Source organism: Adiantum capillus-veneris, chromosome 21 (genome assembly GCF_014529385.1).
Source record: "Adiantum capillus-veneris isolate H3 chromosome 21, ASM1452938v2, whole genome shotgun sequence".
NCBI classification, from domain to species: domain Eukaryota; kingdom Viridiplantae; phylum Streptophyta; class Polypodiopsida; order Polypodiales; family Pteridaceae; genus Adiantum; species Adiantum capillus-veneris.
This window is the reverse complement of record NC_140951.1, coordinates 121,640,746-121,650,325: the sequence shown is the minus strand read 5'-3', so window position 1 is coordinate 121,650,325 and position 9,580 is coordinate 121,640,746. Positions and strand designations below refer to the sequence as shown.

Below are 9,580 nucleotides of genomic sequence, written 5' to 3'. Positions count from 1 at the left end.
CATCCCCAAGTTTCCAACATTGGTTTTCAAGCACTTTTGACCAATTTTCATGCCAAGATATGCTCAAAATCACAAGTTTCTCTTTTTTTTCATTTTTGACACTCCGTATTTTATCTTTTGGGTGCAAAAGGTTGGTAAAAACCCTAGTCTCAAGGTGTAATTAAGGTAAAACACCCCTTTTGAACACTCAGGTGCAATCAAATTTGTCAAATTTAGTCTCTCGGTGCCTCTTGAGACATCATACACATATGATATCCAAGTTTGCATAATTTTAATTTTTCTTCACAGAACTCTTGCAAATACCCTCTTATATGCACAACATCAATCGGTCATGAAAAAATGTCAACATAAACTTGTTTATTGCATTTTTATCCTCAAAATCAATTTGTTTTGCGATTTTAAATGTTAAACAAGCACTTCAACAAATAAATCAGGGATCAGAATCAACATGTCCTACCTAAAGCTACTCGTACACATCATATGGAGTTTTGCATTTATGAGTAGAAAAACACTTCACTGCAATACACGGACTAGAAAACGCTTATCACCTCACAAATCACTCAACGTCCACAACTACTCTAATCACGACTAATACTACAAATCACTCAACGTCAACAACTACTCTAATCACGACTAATACTACAAATCTTAACTAAATTTATATAGTCGCAGACCTTCTGCAAGACACACGCTTCTTGGCTGTCCACTTGATCTCGAAATATCCTCTTTTCGGATCCACTTGAGAAAAATGCTCTCTTTAGTCAAAACTAAAGCAAACAACCATCACACGAGTGTTAGTAGGATTACCTACTCAAGTCCTTGTGTCCTCGATAGCGGCACCAATGTTGCGGGAGCGAATCACACCACCTATAAAGTGCATGCAACACTACCTAGATCAACATAATGTTAATCAAGGACACAATGGACACGATAGGCACACAGAGACAATTTCTATAGCTTGTGAGGCTGAGACTATCCCACACATATAACACTCTAGAAGGCCAGCTAAACCAAAATCAAGAATCTCACTGCTCTCAACTACGCCACACAACCCATATACACACAAACGGAAGAAAACTCACCAAATCATACCAGAATCGTATGATACTTAAGGAACACCATCCCTCACTAGGATACACCTGCCCCAAAGCCTCTACACTCAACAGCCTCACTCCAAACCCATCTATGAAAAGCCCATATGAAGACATATAATTTTTTGAAAGTGCCCAAAACTAAAATCTATGAGTACCTATGCATAGCTTACGTCGCCACGATTCTAACGACTACTTGCATGAAAAAAACAGACGTTGCGTAGCACATGTGTTAATCGTAGATGTGTTAGCACATGTGCTCCGTTTTGTGTGGAATGCTCGGCGTTGTTGCGTAGCTCTCTCTGAGCCTATCGCAATGGTGTAGTCGGATCTCCAATACGATGAGCAAATACTCAGTAGGGAGTAGCGCCTGGATGAAGCTCACGCTCTCTCTCTCTCTCTCTCTCTCTCTCTCTCTCTCTCTCACACACACACACACACACACACACACACACACACACACACAGTCGACGAAAGCCCAAAACTTTGATTAAGATCAAAGTTCTCTTTACAAAATAACCTAGGTACCTTATATACTAAGGCTACCATAGATTAAACCAAAATTAGAGTTCAATGGGTCAAATGGCTTTGTATTTACAATTTGGAAGTGCCATTGCACCCCGACTTTTGCAACTAGAATAGCTAGTTACTACAAATGATGTTTTTAACCATAATCCACATCATTTTATAACTCTCAAAAAATAAGACTTTGGTACAAAAATTGAGTTATCTTGTACGAGGCTCAACACATACAATTGCACCTTGAAGGCACATGGCATTACACAAGATGTTGATATGGGCAAAAGAATTCACGATGATATTGTTAGTTAGGGGTTGTTGAAAGAAAACGTTGTGCTTGGCACTGCCTTGGTCAACATGTATGCATGCAAGATGTGCACAAAGAGTGCTTGAGGAGCTTCTTGTCCAAGAGTTTGCTCTTGGAATGCACTAAAATGGGTTACAAATCAAATATAGAGAGAGGGAGAGGATAAGTGAATTGCGGAATATGTGTGTGTTTGTGTGTGTGTGTGTGTGTGTGTGTGTGTGAGAGAGAGAGAGAGAGAGAGAGAGAGAAGAGAGAGAGAGAGAATAATTATCGATGAAAGGGAGCAATTAGTGTAATGGAATTTGCCTATTCAATTTGAGAGTAGCGGAATTTAATGAGAGTTCTTTCAAGAAATGATTTTGTGAGCATAGCGGGTAGACATAATTGAAGATAGCAACATAATCATAGCAATTAGTTAACTTGGCATGGACAATACTTTTGCAAGAGAGAGAATTTAGAGAACATGACAACAATTGAGGACCGGATTTATGTGGAGCCGGTCCCCCCTCCAATAGGCATTTGTATTATGATTTCTCCCATAAAGAGAGATTTGTTACAATACATTCTTTGTGTTCCTTGTGACCTAGGTGAAGCAATGAAGATGGAAAGCTTCATGCATCACCATCATAGCATAACCTAAACTTGAAGAAAGCTTTAACTATACCAAGCCTCAGTCCCAAGACCTCAAACACCTTCGAAGGTGGAGAGAGCTAGCAGGGAATGAGGGTAGGGAAGAGGAAGAAGAAACATTTCATACGAGAAAGAGCTAGTTCCTCACTTATCATAACTCTTGTGCTAGCATACATAATAGCATAGTAATGAAGAAGAAATAGATGGCAAGCTCAAGCATTGAAGCATGGCTCTTGGATGGATTTGCACTCCATAGCCAAGAGTGTTGGTGTAGGCTCTCAACCTCTACTTGCTTGGAGAAGGAGAGGGAGCTCTTGCACTTTGCATAGTACACAATGAGAGTGTTTGTGAGTGTGTGTGGGTGAGTATACCCCCTAAGCACCCCCCTAGCTTGCTTGGGTCGACCCCCCCTTGTAGCTCATGCTTGAAGCTCATTGGACCCCTCCAGGCCTAGCCAATCACAAGCAAGAGCCATTACAAGCAACATGGGTAGCCTTGGGACAAGTGTCCCCCTTTCCCCTTTGAGAGAGAGGACTTGATAAATGCAAAATCAATTAATTAAATATCCTCAATTATCATTGGACCCCTTGGGTGGCCAACCAATAGGCTTCAGGCACACCATGAGGGCAACATGAGGAGGAACTTGACAAGTGTCCTTGCTGCCTCTTCAAGCTGGGGCTTCCCTTGTGTGTGTGTGTGTGTGTGTGTGTGTGTGTTCTCTCTCATCCCCCCCCCTTGTAGGCTCGCCCCCCTCCTTGTAGGGATATTTTTGTCTTTGGATGAGCAAGCCCCTTAGTCATCAAGCATGACTAAGCACTTGAAGTAGGGGGTGTTCCCACAAGCATCTGAGGCAAGCTTCTCAAGGCACCTCAAGCACCTTAATCATGCACCAAGTCAAGCACCTCAAGCATGGAGCCAGTCAAGCACCTCAAGCATCTTAATCAAGCACCTCAAGCATGACAAGCACCTCAAGCACGACAAGCACCTCGAGCTTGGGCCGGGTTCCCACCTCAAGCTCAGCCCTAGCTTACCTAAGGTCAAAGGACTTTTACACACATTATTGGAGGTCTTCAATGAAGCTAACCCTAAGGTCTTATGCTCCATTGGTTAGCCTTGCTCTTGATAGATCATCTCCCATTTGGGCCCCTTTACTATTGGCCCCGTGTTGAGATAGATCTATAAGCACATATCTATATCTTAACACTTGTTCCCGTTTATTCTCCCACATTAAGTGATCAATTTAATATGAGAAAATCATTTGGGTTGGTTAGATATTAGATTTTATGACAATTAGAGTGGCAAAGACATTCTATATTGAAATGGGATAGAAGTTAAATAGATAGATAGGGAGAAAAGACGTTATCGCCTACTGCCTACTAGCAAGATAAAAAGGGAGAAAGGATGCCATTGTCTATATTGGGAAAGAGAAAATCATCAAGTACGTCTCTCTCTCTCTCTCTCTCTTTCTCTCTCTCTCTCTCTCTCTCTCTCTCTCTCTCTCTCAATGTAGGGCTTATGTAGATAGTGTTGACATTCCTAAGCACCGCTCAAGTCCTTATCGTTGTAATGTTGGTAAGAGAGAGTGAGACCCATCGTAGGCGGGTCACATGAGATAGTTCAAGTAATGGATCAATAAATAGGGGATTATCAAGAAGCTATCATTAATGAATATTGGGAGAGCCTGGCTATAAAAATTAGTCCAAGTTCATTGTTGTCATCGTCTCTCCAAGCACTAAAGAAATATCATTTTGAGGATGCAATGCAGATGGCATCTATCTAATCTATTAAAAAGACATGTCTATGCTCCACCTGGTAGCATTTGATGCCTTTGGCCCCCCCCACTCCCTGTAAAAGTTATCTAATATTTTATTGAGGGTCTCCTTTCCACCTCCCTCTATTCCCTAATTCCCACATGGACTCCTTCCACCTATGAAAGTTTCAACATGTGTTTATTCCCACCTACCTATAATTCACATGTGATGGATATTCCTCAATACCTCAGCTTGTATATAAAGCCCATAAGCTGCCTTCATTTGTAACAAGGTGTTCTTTCTCCACTCAAGTGCAATCTAGTGTCATTGCTCTATTTTTATCTTGCATTCTCTTATTTCTTGACATTAGCATATAATCAATAGTGATATTAATCACATTAAGTTAACCTCTAAGTTCTCACATGGTATCAAAGCAATAGAACTTAAGATTAGTTTTTTTTCTAATTAGCACTAAGAGCATTCCATCCTCCCTAGCCCACACTTGAAGCCTCACTCTCCATTCTTTTCAAGGAATCCGGAACCTCGAAAGATGGCCAAGTTAGCTTCTTCATATTCCGCATCCACCTACAAGCCCCGCTACATTATTGACAAGCTTAACAACACAAACGACCAAGTGCGGAAGATTTAGATGGAAATCTACCTCATGCAGCTACAACTTTGGGATCTCATGTCAGGAGTCGAAGAGCAACGTGACCACCCGGAAGACAAAGATTCAACATACTTCATTGACACCTACAATACTTGGCATAGTAGAAACAATAGTGCCAAGATGGATCTCATTCTCCATTGCCAAAATCGGCAAGTCCAAATGGTGAAAAAGCTAACTACTGCTAGTGCCATTTGGAAGTTCTTCAAGAAGAACTATGAGCACATTGACCTCGTCTACCAAGTTTCCCCGATCAAGAAATTGGTAAACACTACCATGCAAGAGGGTCAATCATCCTCCAAGTTTTTGGAGACGTGGCAAATACTTCTAGATGAAGTACTTATCGCATGGCTTTCCATCTCGGAAGAGCTTCAAAATATGCTCTTATTGGCTTCCCCACCTGCATCATGGAGAGCCTTTATCACTACACAAGCCACCATGGCTAACTTGCAGCTACAAAATCTTGTAGCTTAGATCCATCAAGGAGGAAATGCTTTGGACCACACTAGCAACTTGCAAAAGTCTACAACACTTGTCACTATGACAAGAAATTCACGCCTTTACAATGGCAAGAAGCCTCAACATTCGGGCCCTCCTTGACAACAATTTTTATTTGGAAGAAAGTTGCAGTTTCAAAGCCACAATCACCAAAATATACAGCAATGCGGCAAATGTCATCGCTTTGGACACCTCACAAAGGACTATCAACAACCAGGCAACCAAGGTAATCATCCTATCTCTCACCCTAATCTATATCCTTCTTACCCTCAAGGGGGGACATGCCGTGGCCAGCCATCTCCTTCCATTTATAGTCAAGCTCATTATGCTGACATATCTACTTATGATAGCCCATCTTATCCTTTGCAATTATATGCCACCATTATAGGCACTTCATATCCCAATATCTGGCTACTTGATATGGGCGCCACCCATCATATGACATATCACCTACACTGGCTATCCAACACCACTTATCTAGAACACCCTCTAGAAGTACGCCTCGGTGATAACAACATCCAGCTCACCAAAGCCTATGGAGATGTTGTCATTAACCTACCTAATGGCCTACACACTACTATTTCTCACGTATATTATGTCCGTGGCCTCAAGAAAAATCTCATCTCTATGAGCGAGCTAACTGACAATAGCATCATCATCAAACTCATGCGAGAAGGCTTCCACATTTCGACACAAAATAAAGATGGTCACTATGTCACACTTTTGGTCCCCAAAACTGGGCGTCTTTATCCATTAAGTGAATCATCACCTGCACATGCATCTGCATCATCCATAAAAACACAAGAAAACACACTCAAATGGCATAATAGACTAGGACATATTTCTCAATATATAACTCACTCATTGCCAAGTGCATCATTGCCAACTTGCACTAGGTATTCCCAAGCACCTCACTCACATCACACTTTGTGAGGGCTGCATGAACCATAGAGGAGAGAGTTTATGTGGTTTATATATTTCTTATGTTCAATATTTGTGTTTGCCTAATAGTTAATATATGTCAAGGGAATAACTGCTATTGTTGGTAAAGTTTTCCAATGTTAACTGATATATACTTTAAATTTGGGTTTCAACGGTTTCCTGGAAAGGGAATATTTCACACATGGAGTGTCAATCTCACACGAGTTTACATTGTGTGTTCACATACATCGAGAATACATCTAGCATGGAAAAATTTGTGAAACGATTGTGAGATCTCTAGTAGCATGCCATCTCCATTGCATTCTCAAAATAAAATAGCTTTAGTGCTGGGTCAATGCGCATGCTAAGGTGATGCATTTTTTGTGGTTAAATCCAAAGTGGGAATGCTTGTGCTTTTTAGTACTTGCAAACCTTAAATTTTAAATGTGGAGAATATTGCGGGGTTTGAGGGACAATGATGAAGATGAGAGGGAATGTGGCACGACTATCATGCCACCAATACCGAGAGAGAGAGAGAGAGAGAGAGAGAGAGAGAGAGAGAGAGAGAGAGAGAGAGAGAGAGAGAGAGAGAGAGAGAGAGAGACTTTGTACAATCTTGAAGAAGATGGCTCTCACAAGAACGAAAGCACCATGGATGTTGAGAAGCATGCTACCCGAAGAATTAGGCACCAAGGTGCACAGAACAGTAGGACCTTAAACAGTAGGGGAGACAAGGTTTAGAGTTGAGTACATTCCACTTTCATGGGAAAGAAGAGCATTACGTTGATGAGTACATGGCTCATTCTGTGACTTTGCGGTGCAAGTTTATGGGCCGCATGTGAGGTATTTTTTGTGTGAAGCAGGTGCTTGTTAGCACTCCCCCAAAATCAAATATCCATGCCAAGCAAAGTTTTGTTGTAGTAAGGAGGAGTTCCTCGTGGGTGAGAGTCCATGACTGCTAAGCAACACTAGTGTGCCCAGTGGTTCACTGTGTTCAAAGAGAAACAAAGAGGAAGTCTAAATGTACACTGTAAAACATTGAAGCGAGAGCATTATGAGGCATCCATGCTGTAGCACCATAAGGTATAACAAGAGCCTCCCATAGATTACACTATCTCTATTGCCTATGCCCGTGCTTTTGTTCTAGAAAGTTTCAAAGCCATTAGCACAACTCACAAGAGCTCAGCAAAGAAGAAATATTGGGAAAGAAAACCTATTGCTGGGTTGTGTTCGTTGAAGAATTTGTGGCCAATGTCATAAAAATGGACACTCTTGCCCAAAAAGTTGACAGGCAGAGAGAGGCCAATGGGGCCACGGGAGTTGCGGCCTCACCTCTACTCAATGTGAAGCTTGAAGGGAAGCATGAGGTAGAAGTAACAGCCACCGTAAATGTGGATTTGCACGACCATATCTTGGCAGCAAAGAAAATGGTTAACACCATCAGTGAGAGGGTTTAGGAGAAGAAAGAGAAAGTGTAGAGAATGAATATAGAGTTGGAGGCAACAAAGGTAGACATGCACAGACAGGAAGGTCTCTTGGATGGTGTAACTGTATTTCAAAAGAAGTTCGTAGAGTCTCAATGGCAATTGGAAGCAATAGAGACAGTGGGTGAAACTGCAAACACGAAGGAAATCATAAGACTCTGTGCCAACATTAAAGATGTGAAGGAAGTTTTACAACTTCTTGGAGCTTTTGAGTTTCCTGACTATGAGAAGCATGCAACAACTTCCCAGGTTTTCTTGTGTGTTCTTGCAAAATGCTATGCTCATATTCAAGGGGTTCTAAGTACTTCCATATATTGGGTTTCTAATGTGTAGATAGAGAGGGATAGGGTGAAAGAATTGTTTGACCAGGATGTCTGTAGAGGGAGTTTTGCAAAGACATACTTAAAAAGATGGGGCAAAATCATGTTTACATAATTCATCCATTTCCCCCGTCTAACAATCATATATCAAGTTGTCTCATCATCAAAGACGGTTGTGCATGAGGTAGTGGGTGTTTGTATGCTCCAATGCAAACACCCCATCTCTTATGCTTTGCACATCTGTGTGGAAGTTGAGATACGTGCATGTATAGTGTCTGCAATCAAGTAATTGTTGATGCTGCACGATAAATGTGCCCACCCTTAATTTCCAAGAAGTTTTTATCAATTGGTGCAAAAATGGCTACTGACATAGCAATCACCTACTAACATAGAAATCACGTTTTAATTGGTAGAAACCACCCATGGAGCATTAGAAATCATTCTAGCATTGGTGGAAGACACCTTGGACCTTCTAGACACGATCCTTGGGATGAGAAACCATAAGCTTGGGATAAGTAGAATGCACAATCAAACTTGCTAGAAACCACAATTGCCTACACTATAAAGCATTGATGGAAAGAGTAAAAACCAATGACCTGGTAGAAACTAGTCCAAGAACCATACTAGGACATTGTTTCAACCACTGTAATGGTAGAAACCAATAGAATGCACTTGGACATTGGTGGTGGTGGGGGGGTGGGGCATCTAGTGACATAGAAATCACCTTTTAATTGGTAGAAACCACCCATGGAGTGGCAAAAACCATTTTGGCATTGGTTGAATCCACATTGGACCTACTAGAAATGATAGGAACCAATAGAAACCATTTTGGACATGGTAGAAACCTAATTGCTAAACCATTATGAACTGCTTGAAAGCAAATGGAAAGTGGTAGAAACTAGATAGATATTACCTTAACACTTGTAGAAACCTCAAGGAAACATGCCAGTAAGAAAGTAGGTGGGTTTGAAGATTCCATGGACTGGTAGAAACCATCCTAGCACTGGTGGAAGCCACCTTGGACATACAAGAAATGATTCTTGGGATGGGTAGAAACCATATGCCTAGGATGCGTGGAAAGTCCAGGCAGACTTGCTAGAAACCATAATTGGATGTACTTAAACCAGTAAAGGAAAGGGTTAAAATCATTGACTTGGTACAAACCTATGAAAACTGGTAAGAAGTAGCTGGATATTAAGATTTCTCAGTGGATACTTTGTGTGGGTGGTGAAATCCACCAATACAATGGTTGAAACCACCAATATAATGGTGGAAACAACCAATACAATGGTCGAAACCTATGGATATTGGTAAAAAGTAGCTGGTTTTTAAGATTTCTTGGTGAGTAATTCAATGGTAGAAACCACCAATACAATGGTGGAAACCCCCAAT

At 41.2% G+C, this 9,580-nt stretch overlaps 1 pseudogene; it reads left to right on the top strand.

The window, feature by feature from the left end:
* Positions 1-5,530: 5,530 nt before the first annotated feature.
* LOC147431641 (uncharacterized) lies at positions 5,531-8,201 on the top strand (annotated as a pseudogene).
* The last annotated feature ends 1,379 nt before the right edge of the window (positions 8,202-9,580 follow it).